The sequence below is a fragment of the Thermobia domestica genome, chromosome 14 (assembly GCF_964235325.1).
Source record: "Thermobia domestica chromosome 14, izTheDome1.hap1.1, whole genome shotgun sequence".
In the NCBI taxonomy this organism is placed as follows: Eukaryota; Metazoa; Arthropoda; class Insecta; order Zygentoma; family Lepismatidae; genus Thermobia; species Thermobia domestica.
Genome location: NC_137467.1, coordinates 185,840,027 through 185,861,404, shown reverse-complemented (window position 1 = coordinate 185,861,404; position 21,378 = coordinate 185,840,027).

Here is a 21,378-nt window from a genome sequence, read left to right as displayed (position 1 = left end):
TATCAATTTCATATGTTCTGCAAAGGAAACCTCGAAACTCGCCAGATGTAGGATCAGCATGTATACCTAACAAAAGGTAAAGTCGAAGAACATCAAAACAGACAGCACTGACAGTTCTACACCCATAAATGTGTGTTGGGAGGGGTTCGATACGTCTATGCAATATGTATCTTTCTTATTCTGCATCCGAAAAGACGATAAGTAATAACTGTTACCTATATTCTTAGCAAAAAAAAAAAAAAAAAGATAGAAGAATTGTTTTTAAGAAAAGAGAGAGTACATGATGAGGCGTAAAATGAAATATTTAGCCTACATCAATCGTTTCTCTGTTAAACAAGTAATGTTCGTTAGGAAAGTCTACAAATGTTGGTCAAGTTTCGAAATCTTTGGCAGGTCGGAACCCGGTGGACCCCCTCGTGGATACGCTCCTGAGCATTGCTAACTAGTCTCAAATTCAATGTAGCGTTTCCCATCATACAGTTTTATGTGGAAATTATCAAGAGTATAAAATATACTTATTTTATAAAAGAAATATGTATATACAAAAACACTAGGCTATCCACAGAGGAAGGGGGCGATTCTACATGCTGACTTATTAATAAATGAATCACAAATTACTGTGGAAGAAGCCTTCATTATCAATATAAGCTAAGAATTAACTTGTAAATGTGGGTCTACTTTCATTGTTTTCTGCTCTACTAGATATTTTCTTTCTTATTTTGTAATTCTGCAATCTCTTTTTTTAATTGTCATTATATTGATTTGCTTCAGTATGGTCCTGTAATTTAAAAATATGAATGCATAAAAACAAATTCCATTTGTTAATTGCTAGTGAAATAAAATTTAGAAATCTTATTTAGCGCGAAAATCTTTCTCGTTCACTGGAAACCGTGCTGTGTTGCAGAAGCACTGCAACGACCAGTCCCTTTAACTTCTGAGATAGGGGAAAGGAGACTTAATATTCGCTCCAATTCCCGCGCCGAAGGAATCTGATCGTTGTATGCTCGCTGCAACACAATATAAATTAGAGGCTCTGTGACGGATTATTTTTTGCTTTTTAAAATGGATTAACGGAACGGACAGTTACAGAAGTAAAAAAAATATGTTATTTAAAGTGTATATATGCGAGTATTAAAAAGTATTTTTCTGTTCTTTACTATTATTGATAATATTTTTTTTTCTTGAAATAATTTGGTCGTTGCGCAATGCTGCAACACTAACATTAGCCGCCACTGGATGTGACCCACCCACGAAGAACACAGCTATGTACTTCTGTTGAGGTGAATGTCGAAGAGGATGTTGAGCTTTCCATGTCTCAACAAGATTTCCTTTCAAATCACATCAACAATGCAATGTTAATAAATATTTTTAAACGCCATCCGACAGTCGCTGGGTTAGTAACTCTGAGTTAATGTCAGATGAAGACAACGTTAAGTAGTAGAAACCGTTACACTGTAATTTAGTTTTTAATAAATGAGTGTATATACTCTGGTCAGAAGTGTTTATTATTACCTTATGCTCATCTAGCACATATTGCGGATCGCGTGCTTCACCACGTAAATTCACGTAGCTCCCTCACTTTTTGTGATAGAGAAATAAAACTGGTGTCGTTTTAAAGCTAATAAGATAGCCTACGACATTCGGCGAAACCGACTATTAGTGGTCTGTAGTCAGCGAGATATTTACGTAAAAACTTCAAAACAAGTATTCAAAAAAAATGTTAATTTTTGCAGTTTATGCGGAAATATATTAAAGGAAATCTTCGATTTAACCACTGTAATTTATTCTACAAATTTTCCAATCAGTTCTCTTGAGTTTGTCACAAAAACGATTGTCTTGGATTTATTACAAGAAAAGTTATAAACATTCAAGGATTTGTTTGTACCGGCCTTAAATTCGAAAAAATCGAAAAATAATTTGGTCCTGCTAAGTTCAGGTGAATATAGCAGGACCACTGATTAATTTCTACAAACCCGATGATTTTCTATAAACGAAAATTTTTACGTAACAATCCGGTACAAACTCAGTACAAACGATTCGTACAGAAAAATCTTAAAAGTTGTAGAAATTTAAAAGTGGTCATGCTATGTTCACATGAACTTAGAAAGAACACATTATTTTTCGTTTTTTCGGTTGTTTTTTTTTTTTTGCTAGAAAAAAGGAAATATTTTACGGTATAAACCGGTGCAAAAGCACTACAAACGTAAGTTACGCAAATATTTATAATTTTCAAAAGTGGTTCTGCTAAGTTCAGATCGTCTTTGAAACGTAATCTAAACATAATTAATAGTAATGTCCATCCTTCTAACAATGATATAAAATGTAATTTATTTAATTTATTACAGCCGAAATTTCAGTGTTATAGCTACAGAAGTTGCTCATATGTGGCAGCGTAGTACCTTGTGAACTCAATACTGAATGGTTAGAAACATAAGGACAGGGATAACACATTAAAAACCACATTCCTAATTTCCTTGTCTTTTGAATGAATCACTCTTTCGTTTTCTTTCAGTAATAGAGATTTTGTTGAATTCTGAGATTAATATTTTCCTTCTCACAGCGCTCTTATTGGTACCCTACTATTAATCCAGAATAACAAGCATCTTATGGCTCCATCCCCATTGTTTGAATTTTATTCGCGATCTTCTGTATACGGTTGGATTACTTGCCTCCTCGAGGTCCAAGGAAACAACCGTCGAATTGATTATAAGCCTCCACGGAGGCAAACAAACTAAATTGATCCTAATAGTTGACGACCCTTGCTATTGTTTTGGCTTCTCGATTTATTTGATACTCTCCTCTTTGGAGGCTGAAATAAATGGACACAGTTGACGACCTTGGCATATATCTCGGCTAACGAATTCCTTTTGGGTTTTCTTAACACAGTACCATGGCTTCTCCTACACAGCCCTCCTATCAGCATTGCGGATTACCACAGATCATCCCAGGTCCAGCTGACGCTGCTGCTCTTGACAGACAACGCAGGGAAAGCCACAAACGTGCTCAAGGCAATAGTCGATCTCCATCTGGATCCCGATCTCGCTCACGTTCGCCAGCTGTTTCACGACAAACTCTGTCCCAGCCATCAAAGAAAGCACACACCATTAGCGATTCTGAATCTGAACTTCAGATAGACCTAGGAGACGACCGGCAATTTCCCCCATTACAACCACCGCAACATCCACCGGCATACAGCTTTCTCCTTCAACAGTTTGATCCTAAATTCGCCAATCTCAAGATTCTGCTCCAGCAATTCTGTAAGTACGTACCTCGTACGTCAATTTCTGAACTAATACCCACTCGCAATGGCATCATCATCAAATCCACAGATGAGAAACTGGCCTATAAAATTCTGAACCGCTTCAGCTATGAAGTCTTTGGCAAAACAGCCACTATGACAAAATTAACCGACAAAAGAGCCAAACAACCACCACCACCACGGAAATCGCCTACCTTGTCTGTAGTTATACGCGGTGTGGACACGTCGATCACAGACGAAGAGGTTGCCGAAGAGCTCAAACAGGAAGGCCATGTCATTACGAAATGCATCCGCATTAAGAACAATATGGGCCCGACATATATGATGCGTGTCCTTACTTCGCACCAAGAAACTATCGATGAACTTCTAACTTCAGGGGCATTTATCTTCAAACGTCGACACCGGGTCGAGGCATCTCGCACTCCACAACCTCTCCCGCTCCGATGCGAAAAGTGTCAAAAATATAATTCGCATCCAACATCAAAATGTCCCAATCAACCAACGTGTGGCTTTTGCTCCGGGTCTCACTCCACTAAGGTCTGTCCAAATAACCACCAACCGCCTAAATGTACCACATGTCCTGAACAACACCCAACGTTCAGTTACAAATGCAAAGCCAGGCCACCAGTGGACGAGACTAAACCTGAACTTGTGGTGTCTATCAGAACGCCCGAAACTAAATCTGAATCTCCGACTATCACTTCAGTATATCAACCTATCACGATCGAACAACTTCTTGCATTTTTCACCGTAGCTCTGCAAAACATTCATCCATTTCAAAGACAATATGTACTCCAACAAATCCAACTTGCAGCTCAGGCAACTCTTAACGTCACATTAAATGCTACATATTCAGGTCCGTATGCTTATTTCCATGCTACTGCGGTTCCACCTAGCTCTTAAAAACCTCACTTACTGTATACCGATCATTATGGCTTTAATATTTCTGTTTCTGAATATCCGGTCTCTTCAATCACATAAACCACTGTTTGAACAACTGCTACTAGAAGAACAAGTCAATGCATTTCTCCTTAACGAAACTCATCTGAAGCCTAAACAACGCTGCAAATTTCCACGATACATACTGCTCAGACATGACACAACCATACCCATGTGCCGTGCAAATGGCGGAGTCGCCCTTGGGTTTTCTCCATCAATCGCCTATCGCCAACATTTACTATCAATACCAAAAATCCTGGAATACATCATTACCACTCTATACTACAAAGATATATATGTCACTTTGGCTACCATTTACATCCGCCCTGGTCATGCCATACCTCTAAAATTTTTTCAGTATATCTCAGAGACGTTCCGCACCTATATCATTATGGCAGACATAAATTTTCACAGTCGAACAACCCGCCAAAAGGAAGAATTTCTAGATTTCATTGCAACCGAAACATCCGGCACATTCCATACCCTGCCTCATTCTACTCGACCGATCTCGGATACCACTCCAGACGTTGTCATTACTTCAGCCAGTATCTCTGCACGGTGTACTCTCACAGTACTCGATCCACTTGGTACTGATCATGTTCCCGTTAAATTATCACTCACTTCTTCACACCGTCCAGCACCCCACTTACCTCCTGTCACTCGTACCACGTTGCGCTTCGACAAAGCCGACTGGCCAGGATATCGAAATTACCTCAGTAGCATTTTTGCAAACTCAACTTGATCAGAAACGGAGGAAGATCTTCATAACTCTTTTGATAGAATAACTGCAGCACTCCATGACGCTACCAGCCGTTTTATACCGACTAGTACATCCCATAGTTATCACCCAACGCTCCCACCCCATTATTTACCACTTATCAGACGTTCACGATCGCTTTACAAACGTACAGGAAATCTAGAGTCATTGCACTTACATCGTCAATTTCAACGCACAGTTCACAATTATGTTAAAACATATAAACTCCGTCAATGGATAAAAGCTTGCAATAATTTGGCAGACGATGCACACCCATCCAGATACTGGAACCGTTTCAACATGCTCACTGGTCGCAAGACCCACACTACCTATCCTCTTGTAGAGAATGAAAATCCTCTTCACACAGATAAAGACAAAGCAGACGCCTTCGCAACCTATCTACAATCTATTTTCACTCCGTCTGAAGTAGCCATTCCTCACAGGCATCCCACACATACCTTTAACATAAATTCACCAGAACTTCAACCTAGCACATCTCATGTTTTACCCGAACATCCTCTTACTACGCCTATCACTGTAACAGATATAAACTCCGTCACGGCTCGCAAACGCAATACTGCCCCTGGTCTGGACTCAATCACTTATCGTCATGTCAAAGAAGCGCCTCTCGCCTTACTACACCTTTTAGCAACTATATTTACGTTTATTCTCCGCACAGGTTATCTTCCCCCTCAGTGGAAGACTTCCAAAACACTCATGTTTGCTAAGCCACACAAACCACTAAACTCCGTATCATCTTACAGGCCCATACAATTAACTCCGACTTTCAGCAAAATATTGGAACGCATCCTTGTCAAAAGACTTCACACTCACTTAACAGCGAAAAATTTGCTACCTTTACATCAAGCTGGTTTCCGCCCAGGATATAGTATTAACGATCAGTTACTTCGCCTCACCAACATGATCACTAATCATTACAATTCTTCCAAGCCTGCCTGTTTAGTTTTATTCGATCTCGAAAAGGCATTTGATAAAGTATGGCACCTGGGACTTTTATTCAAGCTTCTGTCTTTCCGTCTTCCAACCACGTACATCCGCTTCATTTTTAATTTTCTTTCAAACCGCCTGGCTTACATTTACATCAATGGCAGTGTCTCTTATCCTGTTTTTCTTCATAGCGGCGTTCCGCAAGGCTCTGCCTTGTCCCCACTGCTGTATCTGCTTTATGTCGCTGACATGCCGTCCTTACCGCAAAATATTCATACATTTCAGTACGCCGATGACACGACTTTCCTGGCGTTAACAAAGACTATCTCTCAAATAAACACTGCGATGAATGAAGCTATCCATCGCTTTAGCGATTGGTGTCGGACGTGGCGCTTAACAATAAACGCTACCAAAACTCAGGCCATAGTCTTTATTCCACCGAAACGTCGATCACGAGTTCATCGAAACCCAGCTCGTCTTGCCCTTACCGTCAATGATGCTGCCATACAGCACTCAAAGACAGTGAAATACTTGGGTATAACATTTGATCATCATCTTACATGGCGTCCACACCTCGCTACCGTTGTAAGCAAAGCCAAAAATAGATTAAATTTACTTAAATGTCTCATAGGTACAACGTGGGGTCTCCATTCTTCTACGCTCATCAACACCTACAAGGTCTTCCTCCGTCCCGTACTTACATATGGTTTTACCTCCTGGATATCACCAAGCGCAAAACATTACGAAAAGCTGTTAATAATGGAACGATATGCTCTCCGCCTAGCCTACCGCATTAAATTACCAAGTCCAACCCGTGAATTGTACGAGCGCATCACATTTCCTCACCTACTTTATCATATTGAAGCTCTTCGTATTAAATATATAACTCAACGGTATGACAGCGAACACGCTTTATTTTTTGAAACCGTTTACAGCGACGCTCCCTACACTCACAGCCATCACCACACGTCTACACCTCTCTCACTGCTTTTCGCATTATATAAATATACCGTACCTCCAAATCATCCGGACTATAACATCATCAGTATCCTCAGCACATCACACGTACCGGCCCATATCTCACCTTCATATCATGCACAGTAAACCCGCTTGTCACTAACAGGACCTCCTCACGTATAATAAAATAAATAAATAAATAAAACTTATGTTGGTTTAATACAGTTCATAAATGTCTCTTTGCCCAACAGAAAATATTTTTTTCCGACACAAATAGGTTAAATCTCTTTCCCAAATAGAATGGTGTAGCCCTCGCAATGGGTGCTAGCTACACCATAGCTAGCTAACTTAAAAAAAATCTTATGGCGACTTTTTAATACATTATAGCCTACTTTTTAATTTTTAGAGAAGCAAGAATGGGTATTTAAGCCTTTGCTTCATCAAAGAATTTCTGAATAATAGAGGATACTTATACTTTCTAACAAAGGTCTAGCAGTAAAAAAAAAAGTTTTGTTTCTAATTTTATTTTATTTTTATTATAACAAGAAATGATGGGTTATCAGTTATCAATTTTTGTTTTAATGTTAATCCTATAGAGTTGAGTTTGATTTCAATTTAGCGTCCCTTTCAGCTGCAATGTTATGTGAAACATTGACTTCTAGTTTACTGTGGCATCCAAACTGCATTAGCTCCTGCCGGAAATCAAACCCGTGTCTCTCAGGCCAAAGGCATGTGCGCTAACGACTTAGTCATAAGGGAGCTCTTATTAAATATGGGGAAAAGCGGTAAAGGCTGCTAATAATGTTTTTTTTTTTGTGGTTTTTGTTTTTAATATGGGTTCAAGGTCGGAGGGAAAAATCTATTTATCACATCTTATTCCTCTATTGCAACCATTAGTCATACGTAAACTATTTCAAGCTTGTGTGTATTATTGACGTAGTTTACGAGTCTACCATAGTGTACACTCTAGAACGAAACTGACTTGACTTTCATTTATACCCATATAATCGCAAAGTGAAACAAACGTCGTAATGTCAAAACTTGTGTTTCAGAGATAGAATACTGAAAATATTATTACTATTATTAATAATAATACTAATAACGACGTGATTACGTATATGTATTAGGGTGCATCGAATTTCCACTTTTTTTTTTTAAATCAACTTACTCTTAATGATATTCTTTTGCGAAATGGGATCCACATAACGAGTAAATAATTGCAAGTTGATTGGTCAATATCTTTAGGTGCCACCAACGGCCGAAAATTTTTAAATTTAGTTAAAAAAATAAATGTTATTTTTAAAAAATGTAAAATATGTACTTTTATGAAAAATGGTTATCCTATGTGGTTTTGTTTCTGTAAAATGTCAATATTTTACGTGTAAGAAATTTCAGCTTGATGAGTCAAGTCATTCAGGTGCCACCAGTGGCTTAAAATATGGACAATTGTATCCCTACTTTTTTCATTTCTTAAAATTAAGTTGCGTTGTTTGTGTTTCATCTGGAACGTTAATTAGATTAGAAAGATTTTGTTTTACATCTGCAGCTCTTTGCTTATTTCCAAACATTAATGATGGAAATAACCCAGAACTCACCATGAGGAGGTGGCTGCAGTTCGAGTTTCGCCCACCCTTATATACTAATGTTGCATATGGTAGTGCAAGTTCGTATCGTTACTCTTTTACCTCAAATTGTTTTTTGTATTAAATTCTAGTACGTTTTTTCTTGATTGTAGTGTTGCTAGAACAAATCTGTGTCGTGCTTGCCCACATACCGCTGATGCCGTTTGTCACCAACTTCACCATTCTTTCTACAGACCGAGTGTGACAAGGTAAGGATGTAATAGATTCATCAGCCATTGGAGCCGTCTTTACATTTTCTCTTAGCATCTGCAGGCTCAAGTGTTTTGTCAGTGGTGGCTCCATCAGCGTGCATGTTGACCAATGAATCATATCAACATAGTTGGTCGTTTCTAAGTTGATTTCAGGGACGACGAATTCTCGTACCGGTACGCGATCACCAGGTTGGGTCGTTTGTCTTGCTTTTAGGACTCGCCTCCAGCCAAGCTCTCGTACTTTAGCGTCTTGGTCATTCAACATTACTAGACGAGCTCCTTCTGTACACGATGGATTACGGATCACAGCAAACCAGAGTGGCGCGTAGACCATCATGATGTACTGGACGATGGTTTTAAGTTCATTAGTGCTTTCTTTTTTTTCCTACGTACAAACGTAAGACCCTATTTGCTATAGTTAGCCATCTGGCTAAATTAATTGGGTGAGCTAACCCAACGGGGCATTCTCCTGAAGAAACCGCTTGGCAGATATTCAGCAAATATTTTTGATCCGTGGTTAATGAATCCTCAGTGAAGTTGAGTTCCCCCGTCTACTGGAACGGGCTGAAAACTGGAGTGGCAACTCTTCGCAGGTTGGAAGCACTGATGCTATTGGTCCTCTAAATGTATTGGTCCAGTAGACTTGGCGTCTATGAATTCAATCAAATGTCGAAATGGGAGCTCATTCGTGTGTATCATACAGACGATTCTCTGAAGGGGTTTGTTCAGGAAGACTTCAATATGTGCCATCGCACCATTCTTCTGACCAGTGTTGGTAGCAGTACCGTGGCAACCCAAAATAACCAGATCTGACAAAGAGATATTTTGATGAACAAACAACTTTGTGGTGGCAAGCCGTATGCTCTCTTCTCTTCCAGATGAAGGAGAGACGTGGCCAAGATAGTTCGATCCTGGCTCCTGTAGCAGTACGTAGTGATCTTTTTTCATTATTCGGTGGTTGATGCCGTCTTTAGTCTCAAGGGTGAGAGTCTGATTCCTTCTTCCGTCGAAGTGTAACGGTTTTACTTTGGTCGATTCAAGAAAGAATGTTGAACCATAAACGGCATCTGCGATAGTGAATGGGGCTTCATAATATTCATATGCTTGATGCACTCGCCTTTTCAACGATGGCGTTTCCTAAGGATTTCTTCTCTCTCCAAATCTTGCTTTTGTCGATCACCTTCTGCTTATGAACTGGGGTAACCAGTCAGATATCTGCCAAAAGTGACGAAGCGATACTTGCGGTCTGATATATTACATCTATATACTGCATTGGAGAATGTCGGCAATCTAACTATCATTTGTTTAGAAAGGCTAGTCTTCTTTCTTTTAAGCGCAGGAGGAAACTCGACAGTGGAAACGGACTCTTCTCACGATTCATTTTGTAAAGGGACACTACCGTTTTGTCTTCCGGAACTACTAATTTCATTGGGCTTTGGTTGATTTTTCTGACCTCGATTTTTTCGCAATAAATTTTTGACACGTTTCTCTTTCTCCTTTCTACCAACTCCTGCCATACCAATCTGTCGGGTGGTTCTCTGGTCAATTAAAAATAAAACCTCCAATTTAGGCACTTTCTTCTCTCTCGCACAAGTGCAAGCAACCGGGTCGATGCATTTACAAGAACCGATATCAAACAAAGTTTTTCTGGCGAACGCTTGGAATTCTGCAACTTTGGAAGCAAAGGAAATGGGTATGTCCTTGAACGTTTGCAGCTGACGGACCTTTTTGTGATATGTATAATGTAAAATCAACCCTATAACCCGTTGCTCGCTCAAAATAGCTGCACCGCTGATTGATGCATTTTCCCAAAATTGAATTACTTTCCTTGCCGCTGAATGAGCTAGCACTTTAGCAGAGGGGTCCTTCTGAGATGCTTTATCCCATTTCGTGTTCTCTCTTTCCCACAATAATTGCTTAAGAATATCAGCGATTGTTGGAAACTGACTAAAAGTGAATTCCGCAGGGGATCCAATGACATGGACAACGTTCATTACATTCAAACGTGACTTCTTTTTAGGTGAAATCTTTACGGGCACTTGACAGTTTATTCACCGAAACCAATTGTGAACAATTAGACACTTTTGTCAACACAAGACCTCAACAAACTTGCCGAACCATTGGAATGACGAATTGACACATTCAATGACTGCCGATAAGCGCAAGTAGGACGCACTCCTTCAAAAACACACACAAATGCACACGTATTTTTACTTAAACACAATCAGCAACATAAACAGTTTCCACATCAAACACCAATTTTTCTGTCTAGAAAGCAACGCAAAACTACTACTTATCTCATCTACAGACACACTAACAATGAGTCTTTTTTTTCTTTTCTCTCGATGCTACTCCACTTTTAATTTTACGACAAACTCGCTTTTGAGCGACTTCATTCTATGCAGTGCAGGTGTTTTATCGAAAGGAGTTTTATCTACAAAAATAATCATTTATTTTTTCGCGCTACGAACGTAAGCTAGACAACCACCGGTATGTGTCTTATAAAGTTTTTTTTTACTTTGATTGCCCCATTTCTTATCTAATTACCTGTTTATAAGAGACGAAAACTCATTTTTTTTTTTTACAAAACACTGAATAAAATATATTTTGGGGGCGTTTCGTCTAAATTTTAAGACGCTGGTGGCACCTAAAGAACTTGGCCGATCAAGCTGAATTTTTTTTCATGTAAAATATGTAGATTTCTGCCAAAAATAACTTCTAAGGGTAAAATGTTTTCGTAAAAGTAAATATGTATAATTTGTTTTTTTTAAATTTAAACAAATTTTTGAAATTTTAGGCCGTTAGTAGCACCTAAAGAAATTAACTAATCGGCGTGCGATTTTCTATATGACATATAGAGACCATTTCGCAAAAAAAATCACTAAGAATAAGCTGATTTGAAAAAAAAAGTGGAAATTCGATGCACCCTAATATGTATATGCTATGTTTCAGTATGCTTGTTGAGTTACTAATAGCTTCAAATACTCCTCATTTACTCTGAGTATGTAAAACGCCCAGTAGTATAGAGAATTGCATCTTCCCCTTTAACCACTTGCGGGGTATATGGTTGCTTATATATGTGCTCGCGGCGGCTCTAGATACTTTGTAATAATTTGTGTTGACGAAAATTTTTTATTAACTTGAATGAAAGGAGAAATATTATTAGAGAAGCGCATGCGATACCACAATAATTCAACATTGATTCGGAACAAAGGATTTGACCCAGAAGTAGGGATGCGCACGAGACAAAATTTGTGGCTGTCTCGTCTCGAAGATGTGCTGTAAAAGCGATGTCTCGACTCGAAAAATGTATGTTTTTCTATTGGAAGAGCAGTCTCTCGACTCGAATTTTGTCAGGAAAATCCTGTCTCGATTCGTCTCGTGCTCACCCCTACCCAGAAGAAGAATCAGATTCTTGCTTTGGGGTATTCAAGTAACTCGAAATCATACTTCTTACCAGAGGCCGCGGCGGCTCAGTTGTAGAGCGTTCACTTCTGATGCATGGGGTCCTTGGTTCGATTCAAGCTCGCGAAAAATAAACTTTGTGATGGACAAACTCTGTGTGCGTGTGTTTTTTCGGGGTTCCCCCGTTTCCCTCCAATTTCTTAATTCTAGCATTTAATTAATTTCCCATCATCACAGATTCCTTTAGCCTAACCAGCGTAATCGTGTGTCGTAAAACTTAAAGATTTAATTTCATTTCATTTGCATTCATCTTACCGGAAATAAAGGATTTGATCCAGAGGAACAAATTGCTGTTTATATCAGATTGAAAGGAATCCATAATTGAAAGGAAAGAAGTTGCCGTCATTTTTGCAAACATGTATTCAAAGACGATGATTTAGTTTAGTATTGGATATATTGCACCTATAATGTAACTGATTGTGGTATAAAGATGCTGTTAGTACACATTATTGCAAGATCTTTCAAGAAGAAAAAAACTTTATCTTCTGAAATATTTCTACACCGTTTACGAAAAAGACATAAGGAAAACACCGTTGTGCGTTATCAGTACCACCATAAAAAAATTAAAATGAGTAACATGCTTAACAAACTACAAATTTCTATAATTCTTTCTTAAGGTGAAGTATGATTCCTTTCTCTCTCTCTCTCTCTCTCTCTCTCTCTCTCTCTCTCTCTCTATATATATATATATATATATATATATATATATATATATATATATATATATATATATATAAACGTACTCATAAATGTCTTTTGATGTAAAATTTGCTTTCCATACCTCAAGCATTCGTTTATCGTCAAAGTGAATTGGACCCAGCCCCTTTCCCAACAACACTTCTGAATTTGCTGATAACTGTGATGATGTTTATAAAAGCTTTGATCATGTAACGCTGGAAAGAAATTAATTGTGTGAAATAAACAGTAGAGTAGGAAGAAACCTCAAGTAAACTTAAATCAAGCAAGTTTATGACCCTATTGTCCACGATAATCTCTCTTAGCTACTGGCTTACACTTGCAGCATATATGAGCGCCTTTCAAGGGTTGTTAGAAAAAGGAAAAAACAAAGTTTGGCATTTGTGTGGAACAAGAATGTCTGAGACATTTATTATTTCGGGGTGTTGCTTGGTGAGAATCTACCTTGTCAGAAGTCATCACTGATTTTAGATAAAAGTACGAAGAATGTTAATCTTGAATCAACAAATAAATCATTTGCTATTAACTAATGAAACCATCTGCTGAGGGTAATGATGGTTATGCGGTTAATTGAATTCACATACTATTAATAAGAAAAAATAAAAATACAGAAAAAAGTTAGAAAATATTTTATTCTTAATTCACTTTGGTCGATAATATCTGTATTTTCCCTGCTTTGAATCTGAAGGTTTCAATGTAAATTGTGACCACCTTATATATATTTTAAATTAACTAATTGAACACAATAATTTCCATCAGACAAGATGTTGTCATATCCTTTTGTTGCTTTGACTGAGAACATTAGAAAATATTTTAAAATGGTTTCACCACAGTAAAATATGTCTTTGCATATAGCAAGCAAGAAATAGGAATAAGGAAGAAATGGATCTTAATGAGCATCTATTGAAGCACAACAATCCCTTTTTATAGTTTATATTCAATGCTAGTTCTGGGAGGGCCCGGAACCCCAAAATAATATCATAAATAAATATCTGCTATATAATATAATATCATAAATAATATCTGCTACTATCATAAGTGGGATCCCTAGCTTTTGTATTTATTTCCCTTGTTTAATACTTAAATCAAATAAAAAATGTTTATATTGGAACATAGATATAAAAAACAGAGGATCAAAGGATTTTAAAGGAGAAACAGCATCTGATCATTGACCGGAAGCTATAATAAATTTAATTATTGGTTACCACAGACTTTTAATCTCTTGTGCTATACTCGCATCTCTTCATATTACATAGCCCTATTCGACTAAACATTATCTTTCTACGATAAGAGTTGCTACGCCACGGTCGTGAGACATATTTCTTAACTCCTATTTTTTGTCCTAATTTTTTCGTATTCTTTTGTCATTGGGTTTCACAGACCCCATTATCGTAGACTGTATCTGTATTGAAAATTACCACTAACAATTTACAATGACCATCTTTGACTGTATCTATATTGTAAATAACTACTAACAATTTACTATTACAATTTACAATCAAAACTAACTTAACCTAACCTAATATCGTAGACTTTATCTATATTGAAACTAACGACTAAAAATTTACTGTTACCATTTACAATGACCACTAACCTAACCTAACCTAATCTAATCTAACAATTTATTATTTAGCTTAATATTCATTTAAATAGTAAATCCTCTTCTGTTTTACAATTTAACCTTTATTAATGCTCAAAATACAATTTCACATTTGGTACATTTCAACCTATTTCTCATAATTAAAGGAGAACTCAGCTTTTTTCACGTTTATTTACATGTTGCACAAATAAGTGCTTGGTGCTCTGCACAAAAATATTTGTTGCATTTTTCACAAACTAGTCTACCTTTTCTGTCCTTCTTCTTATGACAAAGATGACAACGCTTTCTTCTGTTTGCAGATAACGCTGAAATTGCTGAAGTGCTTTCAGTTTTCGAGACTCCGAAGTGTTTCATTCATTCAGTCACTGATTTTGGTAACCGAGCTCACTTCTTGCATTTTCGCTGTATGTGAGGCTTTACCATATCCTCGACAAGGCTGGTTAAAAATTTACGCCTCGCATTGGGTTTATTCGATAAATCTGTATTTTCAATTTTGAAAATTATAGATGCATTGAGCGCAGAAGCATCTACCATATTGAAGAACAGCTAATGTCCACCTTCTTGTTTGCTGTTTTGTCGTGAATTCTCACACCATTTGGCCAAATTTATGCACCGCCCCTTTGATCTCGTTTTAATATTGAATTACATCTGGCTTTTTCTTACCTGTATCAGATCACGATGCTGCGTGCTGAGGATCTCTTAGGTGCATAACTTACGATCATTAGGTCTTCGTTGAATCCGAAGACAGATGTCAATGGACTACGAGATTTACTAGGTTGCGTAATGTCCGAGATTTCAGGTTTGTTTTTCATTGTTCCAACGAGAGTGAGATTCTGAATTAGCAGGTATTGAGCAAGTTCAACACTTGTAAAATAATTGTCCATAGTAATGCTAATTCCACTTTTGAACAAATATTTTGAAAGTTTTTTTTTTCACAACGATTTGAGCCAGATTCTCCTCCACAGTTCCTCCTGGTTGCTTTCCTACGTATACATAACCATTGAGTACAAAATAGTTTAGTGCATCATATAACTATAATATTTTATTTTTATGCCATATTAAGCTGGCTTATTGGCATATATTGAACGAAACCGCAGCGACCACGAAATGGAACCAGTTGTTCATCCATCGTTACACAATCACTTGGTATATAATAATTTCTACAGTTTGCAACAAAACATTCCAAAACAAATCGGATTGGGGTAAGTTTGTCTTCTTTCAGTCTATTTGCGCGTGTTAGTTTATTAACAAATCGAAGAAACCTTAGAATTTCTTGAAATCGCATCTATGACATAGTCGCACGATATAAATTAGCATTTGCTCCTTTGTACAGTTCTATTACAGGACAGTCCCAATTACGATCAACCCCTACTTGAATGCATACTCCTAGATATGAAATTCTATCTTATCTAGTGCGTGTGTCCACTTAGCACTTGAATCGACAGTAGTCACTCGCCTTGCCTCGAGATTTGTGCATTGTACTATTTCGTCAAGAATTGCATCACTGAGAATTAATTTAAACGCTTCCCATGGCGTAGCAATGTCTATATTCTTTTTTACACCTGGGAGACCCGGGTTCGATTCCCGGCGGGAGCTCATGTGGTTCGGATTCCACGTTAATCAGTAGGTCCACGTCTCATATAGCCTCGCTGCTGAAAGGGACGCTAAACTAAAATCAACTCAACTCTTTTTTACACCAATCGAAAATGAAATTATGTTATGTCTTCTAGTGTGAGTAGGTGGCGGCGGCTCGGGATTCCAGTACATTCCGTTTTTCGAAACTCGCACAGGATCACAACCATTATTCACAACAATATTTTGACTTCCTGAATCTTGGTCACTCACGTTTGAGTCACCCACTTCATCTTTACACTTACTAGCTTCCTGAATACCAGCTGGAGAATCGTCATAGTCGTTTTCTGGTGGCAAAACAAAATCTTCGTCTTCACAATCAGTTTTATCTTCGCTGAAATTTGCTTCATTTTCTTCATCACTATCTTCAAACAGTACGGAGCTAATATTTTGCATGTCATAACAATTCGAGATCTTTTCCTTAACAGCACAATCACAAAGCAGGCATATGTCTATCATGTTTTCTCAGGTATGCGGGGATGTGTCCAGTATGTGCCTTATGTAACTCTGAGAGACAAATCATATGGATGACAAGTGATGGTCACAGTCTATGTCCGCCCCTAGGTACATGGATGACATGTACCTGGGGAACGTGCCTTGTATGTTCTAGTTATGTTCCTCATGCCGTAAGCGTCAATGAACCACGTATTATTCCCCAAAATATGTTAAATCGCCTACATGTGTAATGTATTTACATTAAGGTAAAGCTAAAAAAACTATAAACAAATAAAAAATTTACTGAAGGGTGGGCGCGAACCACCAACCTTTGGATTACTAGAAGCGTATTATAGTGACTTGGCCATGGACGCGATGAAAACAATCTTGCTTGTAGAGGGATATATTGTTTGAATTTGGCTGATCAGAGTGCTTCTTTAACCGCGTTTGTTTGACGATAACCGTTTGGGATCAGATAAAATCTACTCGCCATGTAATTTTATAACAAAATGACGAGTGTCTATTTACTTTATTTCATGGTTCTTCCATATTCACTTTCGAATGATCTGCGACAATTGCCATCTAATGAAATTGATGCGTTTGTTGCTTCTAGTACATAATCGCTTAGAAAAGGAAGCAGCAAATGCATCAAATGAGGGAGATGAATTTAGAACACCTAAATATCGCATGCCTAGCACATTTGCGCTTTTAGAGTATCTGAAAGAGTATGTGCCTAAAGGGCGTACCTAGAACATGACAGATATATGTTCCAAGTGACGACAATAAAACAAATGACTGTTAGAGTGCGAAAATGACACAGGTATATAAATATGTTTTGGCACATAGTTAAAATATCAATTAGGTGTAACAAGTACCTAAAACTGTAGGTAGCTGGAATACATACTTAGCACATGAATATCATATGCGTCAAGTGGCGGATACCTAAAAGTAGATGGGACACCTAAATTTCACATACCTAGCACATCCTGTAGATTGAGACATAATAAAGAACAAAATAATTTCATCCGGAAAGCTAATTGTTTGGAAAACCAGTTAGACATACATAATACTATAATGATTGCTTACACGGAGAGACAAAAACAGCGGTCACGCTGGCAAATGAAGAAATTCTTAACATTTTCTTCTCAGATTGGAAGAAATTGCGATGAACTAAGCTCCGTTATACATGATCAAACTTTCTGTTTATTTTGCATTCACCAAACTCTAGATGGGCGTATTCCTAATTTGATCAAATAACTTCACCAGTGGATGTAAGGTATATTCATTTGTAGATAACACAGTCCCACCTTCTAGATTGTCAGTGATAAATTGGTGAGTCACATAAAGTTACGTCACTCGGCAATTTGCCAGTGAAAATGTACAGAGTAGGACTGTGCTACCTACAAATGAGTATCGCTTGGATCTACCGGTGAAGATATCTAACCTCCCTAACTGAGTACGGCCGCTTGGTCGATTTGGTGGTAAACTAAAACACATAAATACGCTGAAAGATGACAAACTTTCTCCCATCAGCCTTATTTGGAAACATTCTGTGATTATTAGATTAAAACAGAATTTAAAATCACAAATTTATAAAATGTTCTTTTCCTAGTACCCCCCCCCCCAAAATGAAATCTTTGAGTTTTACGTCCCACCGTTATGCCGGTTAGAATAAAGGAAACGGTGATGATGAGTAATGAATGAAATGGTGGTATGAAGAAAGTGGAAGGAAACGGGAGAACCCCGAGAAAACCCAAACACACGGTAGTTCACTTCGCGGGGACTGGGATCGAACCCAGGACCCCCAGCACCAGAGGTGAACGCTCTACCACTGAGCCACCGCGGCCACCAAGTACTTTACCCGTTACAACAGACAGATCGCCCTAGTCCCTTAGCAACATCAACCAGTGACGGATCTACGAAGTAAAATTTGGGTAAGGAACCTGATTCTAATCTATGATAGGTATATCATGAGTATACGCAAATCATTTTCATTTGAAAAATATATATAAATAGTAGCTTCAATTATTTTTGACGTCCAAAAATTTAGTAGGGCTTCGGCCCCCCAGCCCCAGGCTAGATCAGCCACTGCCATCAACAAACAAGTACGAACTATTTTGAAATCATTTTACAGGAGGTTAATTGTCAGAAATTCTCAGTAATATCTCCTAAAATTTCTTCATAACTATTAGCAAACTGACTTCCCGTTGGGGTCACACAAACCACATGAGAGAAAAGACAGGGTTATTTACAATTAAATGAGATAATTATGGCTTAGGCGAAAAAAATGTTATTATCATAAAATATACTGTAAAATTGAATTTCTGAAGGTGTCAGAAACCTACTGTGTTTTAAAATAAGGAAATAATCGAGCCGTATAATTCCTTGGGGTCTTTGAAACCCCACGACATACAACTGGGGTTTAAGACAAGTTTTCACTTTGGTCATTTCATTCATTTTTTTCGATTCAGTGATTTGGATCTTGTGGTTCCGGTTTTGAGAACGTATCTCTTTTAGATTCGTTACTGGTATCAAGTTATGTGTTGACTTACTGTTGATAATTGTTGCTTTTCTGTTTCTGCAGGGAAGAATGGATATGGCTGACGTAATGTGTTCTGGCAGTATTTCTTTTCATGTTGTCTGCCTTAAGATTTGGCATGGTGTTATGCTTCTTTGTTACAGGTGCATTTCGCACTTGTTACTCTTTCTATTGTGTCTTAAGCTTTTCACCTGGTGGTACGCGTTTAATGTAGTGGATGTTCTTTTTGACAAGGTACACATTACAAGCTTGAACGTTTTTAGGTTGTTGACATTAGTATGTGTCAATGAAATTAACACTTTTTTCAGTGGTTATTCTTCAATGGACACATTTAAGTATGATTCACTAATTTCATTTGATCAATCTTATTAATGTGGCATACAGCAAAATACTGATAACATTTGCTGCCATTCGCAGAGTTTGAGCTGTACACGATTGAAAACGAATGAAATTGTAGTTCGGCTATTATTTATGGAGCCGGAATTTCTTGTTGTTCTAGTTATAATATTGGGGAAAGAATATTTATTTATGAACCAAGCTCCCAAGCTATATTTATCTCACTAAATTTTCAAGTAGTTATTTCTAATTTTCCTCTTTTTTCCATTATTTTAAAATACATAGCTGTCTGTGCTCTGCGAATTCGTAGGCTTTTTCCCTTTGAAGTATACTGCTCATATTAGTTTTAGTATTTTTAATAGTTGTTCGGAGTTTGGAGGCATGCTCTCCTCATATATATATATATATATATATATATATATATATATATATATATATATATATGTATATATATATATATATATATATATATATATATATATATATATATATATATATATATATATATATATATATATAGGCTAATATGTTGTTCATATTTTTCAAACATTCTCTTGTGAGTGTTTACCTACTTTCGTTTCCTGACTCTCATAATTTGCTTATGTTCTCTTATCTTTTTGTGCCCTTTATATCAGACGAGAAATATGGAGGTTCTAACCGTATATTTTTCTCTTGTTATTTTACACAATGCATATTTCAGTAATAAATTTAGAACTGTGTTATGATGGGAAGTTAGGATAGTTTTAAATACATCGGCATTTGAATCTGTCTATGTTGAAAATAATTTTAAAACAATAACAGATTGAACCACCACGATTTCTACCCGATTGGATTCTTGAGTAACCGTTCCAAAAAAACAAGATCTCTACAGATAGATCGAATCAGTGTTCGAAGTGAAAAAGAAAGCACAGAGGGTATGTTTTATAACGATTTTGTCTCGACATATCGGCTTTGTCAGTATTGACATTCAGTGATGGCACCCTACCTAAAGATTGCACCTATTTGGATACTTTAGCGTACGGGCCTTTGGTGTGGGGGACCCGAGTTTGATTCCCGGTGGGAGCTCATGTGGTTCGGATTCCACGTTAATCAGTAGACCCACGTATCATATAGTCTCACTGCTGAACGGAACGTTAAACTCAAAATCAACTCTATTTAGATATTGACCCAATACCTATTTGGATACCAAATGTATTAGGATACTTATATGTATGAAACTATATAAGCTTCACCAATTTAATCGTCTTGACACACCACCTGAACATTTAAGCAAAATAACAGATTTTTTTTATTGCATAAACTTCTTTTGCTTGTATTTAAAAAACTTAGTTGTGTGTTTGCCTGTCATTGTAGACACAAAAGAAGTCCCGGCAAACTCATAGGAATACTTTCCGATTTCAATTTAAACCAGTCGCATAAATACATTGCCTTTTGTTTGGATTGGGCAATATTTGGATTGGGCTTTTGTTCTTTGTAGACACCTCATTTGGAAACAGTAGATAGGAAATATATAACAAAAATGTTGGTGTTACCAACTTAGAAATTATTTCTACATAAGAAATAAAATCTTTGACATGCAAAGCAATTCGTCAGTTACTATGTATGAAAAAGGATTTATTAAAGGTATATTAAAATCTACTTTCCAGAGACGGTCGGCTATATCTTTAAAAAATCTGAGGCGGTGTGCCTTAGTCACTCAGAAGATAGAGGCAGTATATACCATACTGCAGTATAGTATACTACTGTGCGTATGGTATACTACAGTATAAAGTCTTCCTTCGACCACTGGATGTAACCAAGCTAAAACCTTGCTTTTAGTTTATAAGACATATAACAACAATTAGAACTTTATTGAAATTAATTTATAAAGCTTAGACATAAAAAAGTATATCGCTTCTACAAAAATATAATCGTTACCTCGTATAATTCATTGGATTTGATTTTTAAGATGTCAGATGGTGCTGTAGTGGAGAATCGACGT